The sequence below is a fragment of the Colobus angolensis genome, unplaced genomic scaffold (genome assembly GCF_000951035.1).
Source record: "Colobus angolensis palliatus isolate OR3802 unplaced genomic scaffold, Cang.pa_1.0 Scaffold18, whole genome shotgun sequence".
In the NCBI taxonomy this organism is placed as follows: domain Eukaryota; kingdom Metazoa; phylum Chordata; class Mammalia; order Primates; family Cercopithecidae; genus Colobus; species Colobus angolensis.
Genome location: NW_012114932.1, coordinates 7960732 through 7979220, shown reverse-complemented (window position 1 = coordinate 7979220; position 18489 = coordinate 7960732). Strand labels below are relative to the sequence as shown.

The 18489-nt window shown below is 42.8% G+C and overlaps 1 protein-coding gene across 1 annotated transcript in view; it reads left to right on the top strand.

Moving 5' to 3' along the window:
* The first annotated feature begins 7983 nt into the window (after nt 1-7983).
* OSBPL1A (oxysterol binding protein-like 1A) overlaps nt 7984-18489 on the top strand; it is a 237844-nt gene continuing 227338 nt past the window's right edge. Inside the window, exon 1 of the mRNA XM_011939267.1 lies at nt 7984-8211. The gene's annotated coding sequence lies outside the window, so the exon portion shown is untranslated. The remainder of the gene's footprint in view (nt 8212-18489) is intronic.

The following is an 18489-nucleotide window of genomic DNA, read 5'->3' as shown; positions in this document are numbered from 1 at the left end:
CCTTAACATTTTTTCCTTCATTTCAACTTTGGTGAATCTGACAATTATGTGTCTTGGAGTTGCTCTTCTCGAGGAGTATCTTTGTGGTGTTCTCTGTATTTCCTGAATTCGAATGTTGGCCTGCTTTACTAGGTTGCAGAAGTTCTCCTGGATGATATCCTGCAGAGTGTTTTCCAACTTGGTTCCATTCTCCCCGTCACTTTCAGGCACACCAATCAGATATAGATTTGGTCTTTTCACATAATCCCATGTTTCTTGGAGGCTTTGTTCATTTCTTTTTACTATTTTTTCTCTACACTTCTCTTCTCGCTTCATTTCATTCATTGATCATCAGTTGCTGATACTCCTTCTTCCAGTTGATCGAGTCGGTTACTGAAGCTTGTGCATTTGTCACGTAGTTCTCGTGTCATGGTTTTCATCTCTATCAGTTCTTTTAAGGACTTCTCTATATTGGTTATTCTAGTTAGCCATTCGTCAAATCTTTTTTGAAGGTTTTTAGTTTCTTTGTGTAACTTTGGTTACATAGTTCCTCCTTTAGATCTGAGAAGTTTGATCGACTGAAGCCTTCTTCTCTCAACTCGTCAAAGTCATTCTCCGTCCAGCTTTGTTCCATTGCTGCCTATGAGCTGTGTGCCTTTGGAGGGGGAGATGCACTCTGATTTTTTGAATTTCTAGCTTTTCTGCACTGCTTTTTCCCCATCTTTGTGGTTTTATCTGCCTTTGGTCTTTGACAATAGTGACGTACTAATGGGGTTTTGGTGTGGGTGCCCTTTCTGTTTGTTAGTTTTCCTTCTAACAGTCAGGACCCTCAGCTGCAGGTCTGTTGGAGTTTGCTTGAGGTCCAGTCCAGACCCTGTTTGCCTGGGTATCAGCAGCAGAGGCTGCAGAAGATAGAATATTGCTGAACAGTGATTGTTGCTGTCTGATTCTCACTCTGGAAGCTTCGTCTCAGGGGTATAACCAACTGTGTGAGGTGTGAGGTGTCGGTCTGCACCTAGTGGGGGATGTCTCCCAGTTAGGCTACTCAGGGGTCAGGGACCCACTTAAGCAGGCAGTCTATCCATTCTCAGATCTCAACCTCCATGCTGGGAGATCCACTGCTCTCTTCAAAGCTGTCAGACAGGAACATTTACCTCTGCCGAGCTTTCTGCCGCTTTTTGTTTAGCTATGCCCTGTCCCCAGAGGTGGAGTCTACAGAGGCAGACAGGGTGGGCTCCACCCAATTCGAGCTTCCCAGTGGCTTTGTTTACCTACTTAAGCCTCAGCAATAGCGGGTGCCCCTCCCCCAGCCTCGCTGCTGCCTTGCAGCTAGATCACAGACTGCTGTGCTAGCAATGAGGGAGGCTCCATGGGCGTGGAACCCTCCGGGCCAGGTGTGGGATATAATCTCCTGGTGTGCCGTTTGCTAAAACCCTTGGTAAAGCACAGTATTAGGGCGGGAGTTATCCGATTTTCCAGGTGTTGTGTGTCTCAATTTCCTTTGGCTAGGAAAAGGAATTCCCTTCCCCCTTGCGCTTCCCAAGTGAGGTGATGCCTCGCCCTGCTTCAGCTCTCACTGGTCAGGCTGCACCTGCGGACCAGCACCAACTGTCTGACATGCCCCAGTGAGATGAACCCCCAGTACCTCAGTTGAAAATGCAGAAATCACCCGTCTTCTGTGTCGCTCATGCTGGGAGCTGGAGGCTGAAGCTGTTCCTATTCAGCCATCTTGGGTGCATCCCCCCAATACCACGACTTCTAAATGTCTTCTGTATTCTAGTCCTCCTAAATCCTTTAGAATTTATTTTATTTACCATTTTTGGCTGTTATGGCTTATTTTTTTTTGAGTTTTAATTGTATAGTTTGTCTGCCAAATTAGATTATAAACTTCATGAGGCCAGGAATTTGTATATAAATGTATAACTTCTTTGCTGCACTCCCTGCTTTCTTTCTCCAATCTAACTCCACCACCTCCTTCCCCCAGGTCTCTATTAAGTGAGAAAAATTAGCTACCACCAGAGAGCAGTGGACAGGTCAGAGACGATATGTATGGGGAAAAGGCCATAGGTTTAGAAAAGTTGATATTATCATAGGACTTACTAAGAGAAAACTTCCCCTCTTTGACTTCATAGAAACAGTTGTGATATGTTTAATTCTATGTTAGTCTAACTGTGTTAGACTACCATGACCAGTTGGAGCATGAAGATGTGTTGAAACATGGGGGAATGTAAGCCTGGAAAAGAAATATCAAGGCAGCTCATAACCATTGTCTTCAAACCTTTTTGTTTTTTTGAGACAGCCTCTAACTCTGTTGCTGGAGTGCCGTGGCACGATCATGGCTCACTGTAGCCTCGACCTTCTGGGCTCCAGCGATCCTCCAGTCTCAGCCTCATGAGTTTTCAGACTACATTTGTGTGCCACCACACTCAGATTTTTTTTTTATTTTCCTGGTATTTTTTATAGAGGCAAGGTTTCTCTTGTTGCCCAGGCTTGTCTTGAACTCCTGGGCTCTAACAATCTGCCCGCCTGGACTTCACAAAGTGCTGGAATTATAGGCATGAGCCACCATGCCTGGCCCCACATTCTTAATGTTGGAAAAAAAGTGGTTGGGCTGCAGTGTGAAGTAGTGACCTGCCAGTCTGGAAAGTTCCCAGCCACAGATGGGTGGGATGGGGGGCGGGAAACCTCTTCCTAATATGGTTGAGGACAGTCTGACTTTAGGCTTCAGATTAAACTAGATGATTTCTGACGACTCTAACAAATTTAACACCCAGGAGTCAGTGATTTGGTTCATACTTCCAATTTAGGCCCAGAGACTGCCGGCCTATGAGGTTCCCACCCTTAATCTTTGTAACTTCAGTGAATTAAGTAAAATCACCTTCTACTGTAACTCATTGAGAACGGGGCCTTTGACCTGTAGTAGGTGCTGACAGGTGACTGAGATATAGATAATGGTGGTTAGTAGGGATCTGGAAAAGAGATGCATTTTAGAAGAGTCAGAAGAGCGAAGAACAGCATGAGACCCTGAAGAGATGGCTGCTGAAAAGAAAGGAGGTATCCACAAGATTATTGGTTACAGATTAAAATGGGAGAGATGAGAACAGGAAAGGGGATTGTAATGGTGTATTAGGCTCTTTCTAGGCTCAAGGAATAGGAAAACACTCAGGTTACATCAGATAAAGAGTAAGAATTTATTGGAACAATACAGAGACATAAAAGCAGAGACCTCACGCTGCTGCAGAAATTATTGAAGATGTAACTGCAGCCAGCCATTCTGGACCTCTCAGCAGGGGGCGCCATCCTTTGCTCTCTACCCTAGTGTTTCCATACTCTGGGGTCTCAATCATTCTCTCTGCTGTTGCTTCTGCGGCTCCTGATCATCTTTTCTCTATTCTCCTTCAGGTTGTCCCACGGCTTCTGCTTTCTCTCTGCTGTCACTTCCCTCTGTGAGCCTTTCTGCATCTACCTTGACTAAGGACTGTCCTTTGCATGCGTCACAGTTAAACCCACCCAAGAGAGAAATCTAGATGGTTCACTGCTACTCAGTATAGAGATTTCCTATTGGGCAGAGCACGTGTACCAGGCCCTTGGTAAGCCTAATAAAAAGGTGCCATTTAGGCGGCCCTGCTCTTGCTCCCTCAGCTGTGCCAAGAATTGTAGGCTGCATAATGAAGTCCTCAAAAAGGGGCAATAGGCAGGGCAGACTTTCCAAGGCTTCCTAGAAGGGGTCATATGACTGTCAGGCACACTGCTTGAGCAGACAATTATGGATAGAAAAGCGGGATATATTCGGATTTTTTTTTTCTTTTTTTTTTGAGGCAGGGTCTCTCTCTGTCTCCCAGGCTGGAGTGCAGTGATGTGATCTCAGTTCACTGCAACCTTCACCTACCAGGTTCAAGTGATCCTCCCACCTCAGCCTCCTGAGTAGCTGGGACTACAGGCCATGCCACCATGCCTGGCTAATTTTTGTTTTGTAGAGACAGGGTTTCTCCATGTTGACCAGGCTAAGCAGGGTATATTCATGATGAATAAAGAAAGATAGGCCAGGTGAGGTGGTTCATGCCTGCAATCCCAGCACTTTGGGAGGCCAAGGTGGGCAGATTGCTCAAACCAGAGTTTGAGACCACCCTGGGCAACATAGTGTTACTCTGTCTCTATAAAAAATAAACAAAACTTAGCTGGGCCTGGTGGCTTGCACCAGTAGTCCCAACTAATCGGGAGGCTGAGGTGGGAGAATAGCTTGAGCCTGGGACGTTGAGGCTGCAGTAAGCCATGATCATGCCACTGTACTCCAGCCTGGATGACAGAGCAAGACCCCTGTCTCAAAAGAAAAAACAAAGAGAAAATGCAAGCTAAGGGCTAAAGGTTGAGTTGAAAATGTTGCCCAAGGAGCATATACCTTATGGGAAAAACTATCTCTCAACTTTGCTTCTTCTGAAAAAAGACAAAAGGATAGGAAAATGAAAATAATTGGAACATATTCTTTCCCAGTGTTGGCACTGAGGAAAAGCTATAGACTGGTTCCTACTACCCACATCCCCGGGAGCGCCCTAATCTGGCCTTTGCCAAGCCAGATTTCCAGCTGTTTCTTTGATGTCTGCGTGATATATTCTTTATTTGCTTAAGTTAGCCAGCATGAGTGCTTGCTGCTTACAACCAAGAAACTCTACAGAAGACCTAAGGGTCGCTTCCAAGCTTTTTGTGTGGGGAACCAGCAAAATCAATCACTGTTAGAAGGCAGTTGCTTAGACATCTGTGTGTCATATCTGCAGGAAAAGAGAGATGGGTACAAAATTAAGTCTAAATAAAAAGGATTTAATATCTGAATATATAACAATTCATTTTTATTATTAAATAAACTGAGTGTAATGGCACGAATGACAAATAACAAATTTAGACCACTTTTAAGAGAGAAAAATTCCCAATGACCTCATAGCTTTGAGGGTTTGGAGTTAATAGTAACTACAATGTCTTTCATTTGTAGGTATAAGGGAATGATTCATTTCCCTCAACTCAACAGTTTATCTGCATTTGCCTGATGACATATGACCTACTTTTCAGTATTCCAGGCAGTAATTACCCAAAGCCCTCCCCAAAGTCTCAGTCCATAAAATCCTCCTTTTAATGAGACTTAAGCCTTTAGCGTGTTCCTGCAGCACTTCAAAGTCACATTGGCACCAGGGGAGTGTTTTTAAAACATGCAATGCACTAAGTGCATTCTGGATGTCTCAGGCTGAAGACAAATCTGCAAGGACACAGACATTAGGTACTACAATCTAAAGAGGATCACATTCTGAAGGAGGTCATTGGAATGTGGGGAGGGGGATGACGATAGAAAGATTTGGGCTTCTAAGTTTCCTGAAACAAAAGAGTCCAAGGTGAACCCAGTCTGAATCAGGCAATGAGCAATTCTGATGAAGCCCATCCTGGTCTAAAGTTACCCTGTTCACTTTCAGTGTGGGTCAGGCAGGCCCGGGAATGGCAGGGCCAAGGGTTCGCTACTCTCAAATCCATTTCGCAACCAGTCAGAGTTTCCATTGCAATTCCTACTTACATATGTAAGGATCATATTAATAGTTACTTTAATATGCCGCATCTACAAAGTTAAAATATCTATCCACCTAAAGCTCAGAAAGGAATACAAAGGAAAATATTTATTAACTAGTTCCAGAGGTTCTCTTTCTGCCAAATTTTTCTCAAAATAGAGTATGACATGATGGGGACAATCTAGTGATAGTTTTGTTATTCTAGAACTGTACTGCCCAATATGGTAACTGCTATCCACATGTGGCTATTTAAATTAAATACAACTTGAAACCTTCAGTCACACTGGCCACATTTCAAGTGCTCAACAGCCACATGTGGCTAGTGGCTACTGTACTGGACAAGGTAGAATTATAGAACATTCCTATCATCGCAGAAAGTTCCATTAGACACAGTGTTCTAGAATAATGAATTCTGTTATGACATCATGGTGATTTTACCTGTACTAGCAGTCAGTAATATAAATGCCAATGAGATATCTTTTCTGCATATTTTATGGAAATACCAAATAAAGTCCTTTAAAAATACAGTACAAATAGTAATGCTATCAAGATTGGAACTTCTCTTATTGATAACTGTAGTGATTAATACTTCATCCTCCTATTGACTGCAATCTGTTTTTCATTTACAAACTGTAGAAGGGAGTTGCAAAGTGCAAGTTGTGAATTTAGGTAATTAAATCATCACAGAGAGAATGAAGATTTTCATGGAATCACTGAAAATTATTTCAGTAGCCAATTATTATTGTCATTATTTTGGTAGCTTTATTTTTGCTATGAAGATGGTTCAAGGCCGGGTGTGGTGGCTCACACCTGTAATCCCAGCACCTTGGGAGGCTGAAGCAGGTGGATCACCTGAGGTCAGGAGTTTGAGACCAGACTGACAAACATAGTGAAACCCTAACTCTACTAAAAATATAAAAGTTAGCTGGGCATGGTGGCATGCGCCTGTAGTCCCAGCTACTTAGGAGGCTGAGGCAGGAGAATCCCTTGAACCTGGGAGGCAGAGATTGCAGTGAGCCAAGATTGCACCACTGCACAAAAGCAAAACTCTGTGTCAAAAAAAAAAAAAAAAAAAGATGGCTCAATATCCTTAGATAATAAACCCTGAGGTTTCTTCTTTTCCAGACAAATACGACTGCTTTAGTTACCACACATTTTGCAGTTGAAGTATTGTGCCAGTAAAGTGCCTGCTTTGTTAATAAAAGATGATGCCAGTCTGAGATACACCAGCAGGATTGCTTGTGGTATCCAAAAACATCATTTCAAAAGATCTGCCATATGCTGTTTCACAGGTATCACAATGACCAAACGGGTCTATGATAGGTTTTCAATACATGATTCTAGACTTGCTGGAAAAACTGCAGTCCTTTAAAAAATGATACCTATTTGTTACTTTTTCATTGCAAAAGAACATGTTCATTAAATACATTTGGAAAATTCAGGAAAGCAGAAATCAGTTTTCAGATGCTCGTAATTTCCTGTCTTTTTATGCAGAAATATTTTTAAAAAGCAAAGGTGTGGCCTGCAGGGGTGGCTCACGCCTGTAATCCCAACACTTTGGAAGGTCGAGGCAAGGAAGACCGCCTGAGCCCAGGAGTTGGAGGCCAGCCTGGGCAACACAGGGATACCCTGTCTCTACTAAAAATACAAAAATTGTCCAGGCACGGCAGGGCGCGCCCGTAGTCCCAGTGCCTGGATTACCTGCCTGTAGTCCAGTTGAGGCTGGAGGATCGCTTGAACCCAGAAGACGATGCTGCAGTGAGCCGAGATCTCGCCACTACACTCCAGCTTGGGAGACAGAGTGAGACCCTGCCTCAAAAAAAGGAAAAACAAAAACGGTGGAATTATGCTAGAGTTTGAACCTTCATATTATAGACTATTTGCTAACTCCTCTAGCTAGACGCCTTGTGCATGGAATCTGGAGGGGAGCAGGTGAGGAAATTTTGTAAATCCTTGTCTCCTGCATCTCTATTCTATAATGGTTACACCTGTATGGCATTTTAAGGGCTTCCTTTCACATGTGAAAGTAAAAGGAGGTGTTTTTTGTAAATTGTCTAATTTCCATTGCCAATTAAGTTCCCACGTGTCGAGTTGCAGCCAAAGCAAAAAGAAAAAAATCTGCGCAGCTGGGTGATGTATTGCTTAATGACAAACTTCCAGAGTATTAACCCAGGACTTATATTTTGCTTGGGGACAGGGGTCTTCCACTGACTCAGACGGGCGGTCACCTGTAGTCTCCGGGTAGAGCCTGCCCCTTCTTCCCTCGGGGTGTGGTGGGAGGAGCGCGAAGGCCGTGCGCCTCGCTAGTAGCTGGCAAAACCTGGAACCAGCGCCGGTGGCCCAGGCGGGACAGGAGCAGGCAGGGGGCGTGCGCAGGCCAGGCAGGGGCTGGGAGTGGGCGGGAAATGGGCGTGTCCCCTCTGCGGTCACTGGTCGGGCGGCATGCCAGCTCGCCAGGAGGGTGCGCGTTCCAGGGGCGGGTTGCAGGGAGGGGCGGCGCCACCTCGCGCTCCGCCCTGGTCCCGGCCCCGGGCCCCGGAGATAGACGTTACGCGGGCTCGAGCGTCCTCGGGGAGTGCCAGCCAGAGTCGGTGACGACCACTTCCTCGACGTGGGGCGGGCAGACGGGAAGCCTGCGGTCGTGGCCTCCGCTTCGGTTGCTCTGGGAGCCCGGGTGACCGCGTAGGTCAGTTTCTCGCGGCTGTCCCCGCCTGGAGTTCGAGGCCGGTTCCCGCGCTGATGGGTTCTCGCCGGGCTGCGCTCGGGAGGTCTGTCCGCGCCTGACTGGGGGGTGGGTGCTCCCGTCCCGGGCGTCTCAGAGGATGGTCGGGTCGTGGCGCGGCGACGCAGTGCTGCAGCCGAGCTCGTCTTCCCGGCGGCCGCTGGCTGCTCCAGCGCTGCAGGAAGTTAGGCGTTAAAAGTAACAAGATGTTGGCATTTGTTGCACTTCCACTCGGGTGCCACGACCATGCTGGTGCCGCATGCATCCCCCACCAGATCTGCAGCTGCGTGCCTTCTCGGTACTTTCGTGTGTCCATCGTGACTTTTTAATTTCCTCCTAACAAGAGGAGGATTGATGCACAATGGAAGTCACGCATTGTTCATGTGACTGTTTCCCAATGTACCGCGTGGTCGGTTCTACAAGCATGAACGAATATCCAAGGGAGATTCCGAAACTGAATGAGAGCGCAGCTGCACAATAGACTTGAACAATTCACTTATCCCGCTGCCCTAATGATTAGCAGGAGGCACTGAAAAGGGTTATCCTGATTTAGTATTGGTTTTCAGTTCAAGTTGTTTTTAGGCAGACGGTATTGTGAAATGGAACTGTGGGCAGTGTGATATTGTTAGCTGAAATAAGCTTGCTTGAATGTTGCAGATGTGGCTATTAGGTGTCTGAATAGTTAATAATATAATTAAATCAGCTTTAAAATCGGTGGTGTGTTTTCCCTGAAAACTTCAGTCTTTGCCCTGTAGTAGGTGCATTCTGGATTTGGAGTTTGGAACCTCCTCACCTCTTTACTGAGCATTTGGGAAATAATTTGCAGATTCGTTTTGAGGGTAGCAGTATTTGCAGTCTAACCCTGATACAATGAATTTTTTGCAGCAGTGAGATAGGTGTAAATTCTGAACCACCTCCCTACCCCCCTCAAGCTGGAATTGTGAAGATTCTTAATTACAGCATAGTAACAAAATCTACCTTTTAATTCCCTAATTCTAAACCACTAGGTGGGCTTTGTCTACAGTTTATAGGGAGAAAAGAGGAGAAAACTGTCAGTAACAATCCTGTCTTAAAATTTAACTATTGTCTTTTTCATTTCTCCCAGGAAGTGTAACTCTTCTCTAGCGTTGAGCAACAGATAGTCAAAATAGGAGTTAACTGCCAAAAATTGAGTAGATTAATCTGAAACATTTGTTATCTCAGTGTAGTATTTTGTGAAGGTTGTTTATCGAAATGACACTTGTAGTATTTTGTGAAGGTTGTTTATCAAAATGACACTTGCTATCTCATTGTGAATCAGAAATTTATGGTGGGTGGCTAATTCTTCTCTCTGGAGGTTGCTCATTTTTGCATTTATTATTCTAGCCGACTTGTGATTCAGAGCAGTCAGGTATGATTTCTCTGTTTTTTGTTGTTGTTGTTATTTTTGTTAAATTGAGATGGAGTCTCGCTCTGTATTGCCCAGGCTGGAGTGCAGTGGCACGATCTCGGCTCACTGCAACCTCTGCCTCCCGGGTTGAAGCGATTCTCCTGCTTTAGCCTCCCAAGTAGCTGGGATTACAGGCACATGCCACCACGCCCTGCTAATTTTTTGTATTTTTAGTAGAGATGAGGTTTCACCATGTTGGTCAGGCTGGTTTCGAACTCCTGACGTTATGATCCGCCCGCCTCAGCCTCCCAAAGTGCTGGGATTACAGGCGTGAACCACAGGTATTATTTCTATAAAAGTATTCCTGGCCAGGCGCGGTGGCTCATGCCTGTAATCCCAGCACTTTGGGAGGCCGAGGTGGGCAGATCACCTGAGGTCAGGAGTTGGAGAGCAGCCTAGCCAAAATGGTGTAACCCTGTCTCTACTAAAAATACAAAAATTAGCCGGGCATGGTGGTGGGCGCCTGTAATCCCAGCCACTCAGGAGGCTGAGGCTGGAGAATTGCTTGAACTCAGGAGGCAGAGGTTGCAGTGAGTGGAGATTGCACTGTTGCACTCTAGCCTGGGTAACAAGAGCGAAACTCCTTCTCAAAAAAAAAAAAAAAAAGAAAAGAAAAATTATCCCCATCATTTCCTCAAAACAAGGGGAAATGATACTGTTTTAGAACCAACAGTTAGGTTGAAGAATACAGCCAGTCTTTTTTGAGTAATAACATGGTACAATGCCTGTTAAATATTAATACATTACAAATTTTCTCCTTGTGGCTTTATTTTACTTAGAGATACATCTGTATATCTGATCATAATATTTTTAAGTTGGAACTGTGTCAGTTTCTTACCTGCTGACATTACTGGAAGCTGAGCTTTTATACATTATATGTATTCATTGAGAAAAGTAGTAGGCAGAAAGTAGAAATCAGCCAAATGAATAACTTAGTGGAGAAGAGAGAATATGATATCAAGTGCATGTGAGAAATTTGATATCCTTCAGAAGCTTGTCAGTTCGTCCAAGCTGAGTCTGAACTTTGGCAATCAGAACTTTTTTGAAGACCTAGCAAGTTCTCTGAATTTCGTAGAAAGAGGACAGGTGTTAGCACTGCCGTCACCAGCTTATACTAACAATTCATGAAGTTTAAGAAAAGACACTATTATGTACTCTGTATAGTATATATATATATATATATATTTATGATTGTGGTGTCATATAAGTATCTTACGTGATGTTCTTGGTCTCTAGAAATGTTTTTCCTCACATGGCCTCTGCCACTAATGCTGTGTCGGTACTGTCAATATTAAGGGGGCTGTTTGAGGTGGGCTAGTATAAGAAATAGTTTTAATGCTATTACTAGGAAGATAAACTAGATCACTCACTTTACTTTTATTTATCAGCCTGCAAGTAGGAAATTACTGTATAGTGAAAGCAGTCGTTAACTGTACATTTTCCTATCATGTGACAATGGAAAGTAACCACATGTTTTTACTTTGTGTTTAAAGTTTTTCTTTAAAGAGGTATTTCTATGAAGCATAAATTGTCAGTATTATCATACATGAGTTTAATTGAGTTTGAAAGTTAATTTTCAAATGTGAAATAATTGAAATGGGAAAATTTTAATGCATTTTTCTAAAATATAGGGAATTTTATCATTAAAAGGTAACAATCAGCCTCCTTGCTAGGATTTTTATTACTAAACTTGATTTGTCAAATTTGTAGGTTTCTCTGCTCTTCGTACCTGCCCTGTTTTGAAACAGTAGTTAATAGTTTTCAGAATCTGTCAAGTTGAAATTGAAATCAGGGGTGCATCTAGGGGTTCGTGCTTAATTGTTAAAGCAGCTAAAATTATAGCACCTGAAGTTATTTTAAACCACTTCATTAAGCAAAGCTATGAAGCTTATTTCATTTTTACTAATTTTAACAAACATTAAAATTTCCAACCGAATATGGATAAAATAAATACCCAGTGATAGGGTTGGTTTTTTATTATGTCTGTATGGCATCCAAGTTGGTGTGGGTATGGAATGGATATGAATAGGAGAAGGTAATGTAAATTTATCAAATATAAAGTAAATAATAATTTAGTATAAACATTTTATGATTTCAGTGCTTTACAAACCATAAGATGACACATTACAATTCTGGCCAATTCTCCATCATTTTTTCTCCAGAAGATGAATGCTTTTTATTAGGGCACAAAAACTTATTGAAGTTAGAGAAAAAGTTTCACTGAATTAAAAATTAAGTGATTAAAATTTTGTCTTCTAACCTGAAACAATACAGGTTAGTGCTTCCCAAAATAGGCGTTATAATTTGCTCCTGTTTTCCTTAAATTGCCATGTTTTAGGTATTCTTCTCAGTTAATAAGCTTTTTAAAATGAGGCACTCAAGCCATAATTCAGATTCACCTTCCTCGGTGCTTACACAGGAGCACTAATGAGAATCAATTTAAGTTTTGCAGCTGAATTGAATTTTATAAAATATGTAGCATTATTTCACCCCTTCTACATTCTGGCTGTGACTCTGCTGTTAACACTTGGCACGTAACTTCACCTTGGGGCTTTTCAGTTGCTTTGGCTCTAGGATCAGAGTGTTAGATTAAATATGAATTTGTCTACCAATGTTCAGTTTCTAAAACAAGCAAAAAGTACATTTATGTTATCACAAATGTCAGAGTTTTCTGTATGCATAATATGTGTATCTGCATATGTGTGCATAATGTGTACACAGGTACATACATGTAGGTATATGAGTGCATCAGAGAAATTACTGATTACTAGCAACTAATCATAGAGCAAATATGTTTTTTTTTTTTTTTTTTTGCCATTGCCATGTTTTCATGTAGTTACTTTAATACCTTGCTGGTATTAAAAGGATATAATGTCAGGAGAAAACACACCATTAAGCAGCTAACTACAGGCTGGGCGAGGTGGCTTATGCCTGTAATTCCAGCACATTGGGAGGCAAGGCAGGATAATTCCTTGAGGCCAGGAGTGCGAGACCAGTCTGGGCAACATTGCCAGACCTGATCTCTATAAAAGATACAAAAATTAGCCGAGTATGGTAGCATGCACCTGTGGTCCCAGCTACTCAGGAGGCCAAGGTGGGAGGATTGCTTGAGTCCAGGAGTTTGAGGCTGCAGTAAACCATGATCGTGCCACTGCACTCTATCCTGGGCAACTGACTGAGACCCTATTTCCAAAAAAGGCAGCTGACTACTTTGGAGTGCAGGGCTAAGCACAGTACTGGTTTTTATGTTTTTAAGATTTAGTTTATAGGATGTTTTTGTTCATAGACATTTAATTTTTCCCATTCAAATTTCTAGCACACAATGTATTTTAAATATTAATGTAACAGCAATCATAAAATCAGTATCTGAGAATTTAAAAACTAATCACAACATATATTTTTAATAATTTTTGAATAGTCTTTGTCTTTATTAAGATTATAGGGCCAGGTGCGGTGGTTCACGCTGTAATCTCAGCACTGTGGGAGGCCTAGGTGGGCGGATCACCTGAAGTCAGGAGTTTGAGACCAGCCTGACCAACATGGAGAAACTTCATCTCTACTAAAAATATGAAATAGCTAGGCGTGGTGGCACATATCTGTAATCCCAGCTACTCGGGAGGCTGAGGCAGGAGAAACACTTGAACCCGGGAGGCAGAGGTTGTGGTGAACCGAGATGGTGCCATTGCACTCCAGCCTGGAGAACAAGAGTGAAATTCCATCTCAAAAAATAAAAAGAGTACAAATACTGGCTGGATGCAGTGGCTAACGCCTGTAATCCCAGCACTTTGGGAGGCTGAAGTGGAGAGATCGCTTGAACCCAGGAGTTTGAGACCAGCCTCAGCAACACGACAAAACCCTGACTCTACAAAAAATATGAAAATTAGCTGGGCATGGTGGCGTGTGCCTGTAGTCCCAGTTACTTGGGAGGCTGAGGTGGGAGGATCACTTGAGCCCAGGAGATTGCAGTGAGCTGAGATTGTGCCACTGTACTCCAGCCTTGGTGACAGACCCTGTCTCAAAAAAAAAAGTAAAGTACAAATGCCATTTGGCAATTGTGCAAGTCATATTTTAGATGCTTCCTGATTTTTTTGTGTGTGATAAAATGTACGTAACGTCAAATTTGCCCTTTTAGTTTTTTTTTGTTGTTGGATTTTTTCTTCTTTTTTTTTTTTTTTTTTTAAAGTTTCATTCTGCTGCCCAGAGCTGGAGCGCAGTGGCATGGTCGTAGCTCACTGCAGCCTTGAACTCCTGGGCTCAAGTAGTCCTCCTGCTTCAGCCTCCCAAGTAGCTGGATCTATAGGTGCGCACCATGACACTTGGTAATTAATTTTTTTTTTTTTTTGTAGAGACTGGGGTCTTGCTGTGTTGCCCAGACTAGTCTTAAACTCCTGGCCTCAGGGTATCCTCCTGCCTCAGCCTCCCAAAGCAGTGGGATTACAGGCATGAGCCATCACACCTGGCCTGTTTTACCCATTGTTAAGTGTATTATTCAGTGGCATTGCGTACATTCACATTGTAATACAGCTATCCATCTGTCCATCCCCAGAACCTTTTCCTCCATCCCAAACTGAAACTCTGTTCCCGTTAAACAATCTTCCTCCCTTCTCCAGCCACTGGCAACCACCATTCTATGTTTTGTCTGTATGACTTTGACTATTTTAGCTGTCTCATCTAAGTGGAATCATACAATATTTGTCCTTTTGTGAGGGATTTATTTCACTTAGCATGATGTATTCCAGGTTTGTCCATGTTCTAGCATGTGTCAGAATTTCCTTCCATTGATTGACTGATTGACTGATTGAGACAGAGTGTTGCTTTGTCTCCCAGGCTGGAGTGCAGTGGCACGGTCTCGGCTCACTGCAACCCCTGCCTCCCGGGCTCAAGCCATTCTTGGGCTTTAGCCTCCCTAGTAGCTGGGACTACAGGCACACACTGCCACACCAGGCTAATTTTTGTGTTTTTAGTAGAGACAGGGTTTCACCATGTTGACCAGGCTGGTCTCGAACTCCTGACCTTAGGTGATCCACCCGCCTCAACCTCCCAAAGTGCTGGGCTTACAGCGGTGAGCCACTGCATCTGGCCAAAAAGTTACCTGAATCTGCTGAAATTTGGAGAGTAAGAGCATGGGAAATGAGAAACACAATATTCAGGATTTGAGTTTTTTTTTTATTCAATGGCTTTTTTGTTTTGAGACGGAGTGGCACGCTGTTGCCCAGACTGAAGTACAGTAGCGCGATCTTGGCTCACTGCAACCTCTGTTTCCCAGGTTGAAGTGATTCTCCTGCTTCAGCCTCCCCAGTAGCTGGGATTACAGGCGTGTGCCACCGTACCCAGCTAATTTTTGTATTTTTAGTAGAGATGGGGTTTCCCTGGTCTGTTGGCCAGGCTGGTCTCGAACTCCTGATCTCAAGTGATCGCCTGCCTTGGCCTCCCAAAGTCTTGGGATTACAGGCATGAGCCACCACGCCCATCCTTCCTTTTAGAGGCTAAATTATATTACCTTCTATATGTCACATTTTGTTTTTCCATTTATCTGTCAGTGGACATTTAGGTTACTTCTGCTGTGAACATGGGAATACAAATATCTGTTTGATTCCTTGCTTTTAGTTCTTTTGGGTATATACCCAGAAGTAGAATTGCTGGATCATAGGTAATTCTGTGTTTAATTTTTTGAGGCATCCCCATGCTTCTCTGATGTTTTAAGATTTACAATTGCATGTTTTTATATGTATGACTAGGTGAATTGAGCCTGGATGTCTGGGGTTTTAACTTTTCTAATACCTTTAAGAGCTCTATTCCTGAAAAAGGGCACATTATTAAATATTTTCAGTTTCTCGCACCCAGGTGAATTAGCTCTTATTGTTGAATTTTATCATCTTTGATTTCTCCAGGAATTTTCTATCTTGGTTCTATAGTAGTTGTTGTTGTTGTTTGAGACAGAGTCTCACTCGGTCACCCAGGCTGGACTGCAGTGGTGTGATCTTGGGTCGCTGCATCCTCTGCCTCCTGGGTTCACATGATTCTTATCCTTCAGCCTCCCCAGTAGCTGGGATTACAGGTGTGCGCCACCACACCGAGCCAAGTTTTGTATTTTTTAGTGAAGATGGAGTTTCACCATGTTGGCCACGGTGGTCTCGAACTCCTGGCCTCAAGTGATCTGCTCTCCCTGGCCTCCCAGAATGTTGGGATTATAGGTGTGAGCCACTGCACCTGGCTGATTCTGTAGATGTTAAGCTGGAATTGTAAAGAAAAGTAGCAAGCTGTTCAAATGATAAAATAATAGACTCCAACCAAATTTAACAAGTCATCGCCCTTTGAGCTGTAAGTTTTAAAATCTTTGTCAATATCTCAGAACTGTTGGGGCCACGGAATTTATCTACTATATTAAGTGGGGATTTAGTGGCATAGACTATCAAGTATGGTCACCAGTTTAAGTAATTTTATGATATTTATAAAGCAACAAAATATAAATTTACTTTCCTCAAAAGAATTTAAAAATTAGAAGTCTAGCTTTCCCTAGTGGACTTTGGAGGAGAGAAAATGTAAGGCAAAAATGGTCTCTTGTCTCTTGGTTTTTGAAGCTCAAAATGTTTTCCATCTAATTCTTTCCTGGAAAACATTCTTACGGCCATGAAAATCTCATTAATCTAAAAACAGAGCTGGGAATTGCGTGAATGTGAGAAGAGGAGCTAAAAAGTGGTCTTGAAAAATACCATGTTCACTGATAGAAATGGCTGCAATCCATTGTGACCAGCTGCATTTGGGAATGCTTCTGGCTTAAACATCAGAGGCAAAGTGCTTTTCTGGAATAAGCTCTCATGATTTGGAAGAATGTTTTTAAAAAATCTGTTCAACATATGAATTTGGATGATTCTTTAAAAAATCGATTTTGAATTTTCTTCTAAAGGTAACTTTTAGTCAGAAACTAATGGAAATAGTTTACAAATTAAAAATGCATAAAATTAAGAAAGTAGTTATCAACCTAAATACTTGGGGGGGGTGTGTTTTAAACAATTTCTCCCTTTTTTGGTATTATTATTTATTTATTTTTTGAAATGGATTCTCACTCTTGTCGCCCAGACTGGAATGCAGTGGCACGATCTTGGCTCACTGCAACCTCCACCTCCTGGGTTCAAGTGATTCTCCTGCCTCAGCCTCCTGAGTAGCTGGGATTACAGGTGCTCATCACCATGCCTGGCTAATTTTTGTACTTGTAGTAGAGACAGGGTTTCGCCATGTTGTCCAAGCTGGTCTCGAACTCCTGACCTCAGGTGATCTGCCCACCTCGGCCTCCCAAAGTACTGGGATTACAGACAGGCGTGAGCCACTGCGCCTGGCAGTGTACATTTTAAAAAATGTATTTCCCGTGGCTTATTAGAAAAAAAACTGTTAATTTTATGTCACCAGATACACCTTTTGTAAGGCATTGCCTGTAGACCTTCCTATAGGGAGACCTGATTGCTTTGTTTTCAAAGGACTGAGTCCTCATCCATCCACCCATCCATCCATCCGGTTAATTAATATTTGGTTGCCAGTTGTGTTTTAGGCACCTTGCTAGGGATATAATAGGGGAACAGAATAGACATGAGGCACTTGTTCTAATCAAGTTTACAGTCTAGGGACAGCCAAAGAAATGACCACACTGACACCCACAGACTCACATATGGTGGCAGGTTGCCATGAGGGCTTATCAAGGGGCTCTAGGTGATATTGGAGATGGAGAGAGCAAGTCAGACCTCTCTCCAGAAATGTGGATAGTAATTTATTTGTACACTTGTCTTCTTTACAACATCTAAAAGTTCCCCTAGTGTAAGGCCTGGTTTTATTCATTAGTGTCATCAGAGTTTAGAACAATGCCTAGAATGTGGTAAGCCTTCAGGTCATTGGGTATTGATTCATTCCCTTGTGTGGTATTAGAATTAGGGAAGGCGGTGCAGGCCTGGTGGCGATAGGGAAACTGCAGCTTCTGGTGGCTGTCACGTTGGACACCTGATGGTGGGATAACTACCTGAATGTTCACCTAAGGGTTAAGGTTTCAGATACTCATGGACATTCTAGATATTCAAGTCTACATAGACAGCAGTGGACTTTCAGTCCACATTTAGTGGATGATTCTTGGATGAGAAAAGAAATTGTGGGCTGGGTGCAGTGGCGCATGCCTGTAATCCCAGTGCTTTGGGAGGCCAAGATGGAGAATCACTTAAGCCCAGGAGTTTGAGATCAGCCAGGGCAACATAGCAAGTCCCATCTCTTTAAAAAAAATTGTGATGAATGGCTTTATTCCTTGGTTTGAAACATTTTATTAGTAGTTTCTTTCTTTGTAGTGTAGCTGAAAGGAATATAAAGATCATTTTATTATAATGATCTAATTAGTATGCTATCATTTTTAGGAGGTTTTCTCAGTTTTTAAATTCAGATATTTTTGGAGTTGTGCTATTTTGCCTTGCTGTTAGAGCCACCAGGAAAGTATTTTGCTGTAAAAAAAAATTTTGGGGCTGGGCATGGTGACTCATGCCTGTAATCCTAGCACTTTGGGAGACCAAGGCAGGTGGATCGCTTGAGCCCAGGATTTAAGACCAGCTTGGGAAACATGGTGAAACCCTGCCTCTAGAAAATAATACAAAAATTAGCTGGACATGGTGGTGTGTGCACCTGTAGTGCCAGCTACTTGGGAGGCTGAGTTGAGAGGCTCACCTGAGGCTGGGAGGTGTGCCACTGCACTCCAGAAGTGCAGGAAATATCTATATATATTTAAAATATATATGGATATTTCAGAAATAAATATATATATTTGAAATACATATAAATATATA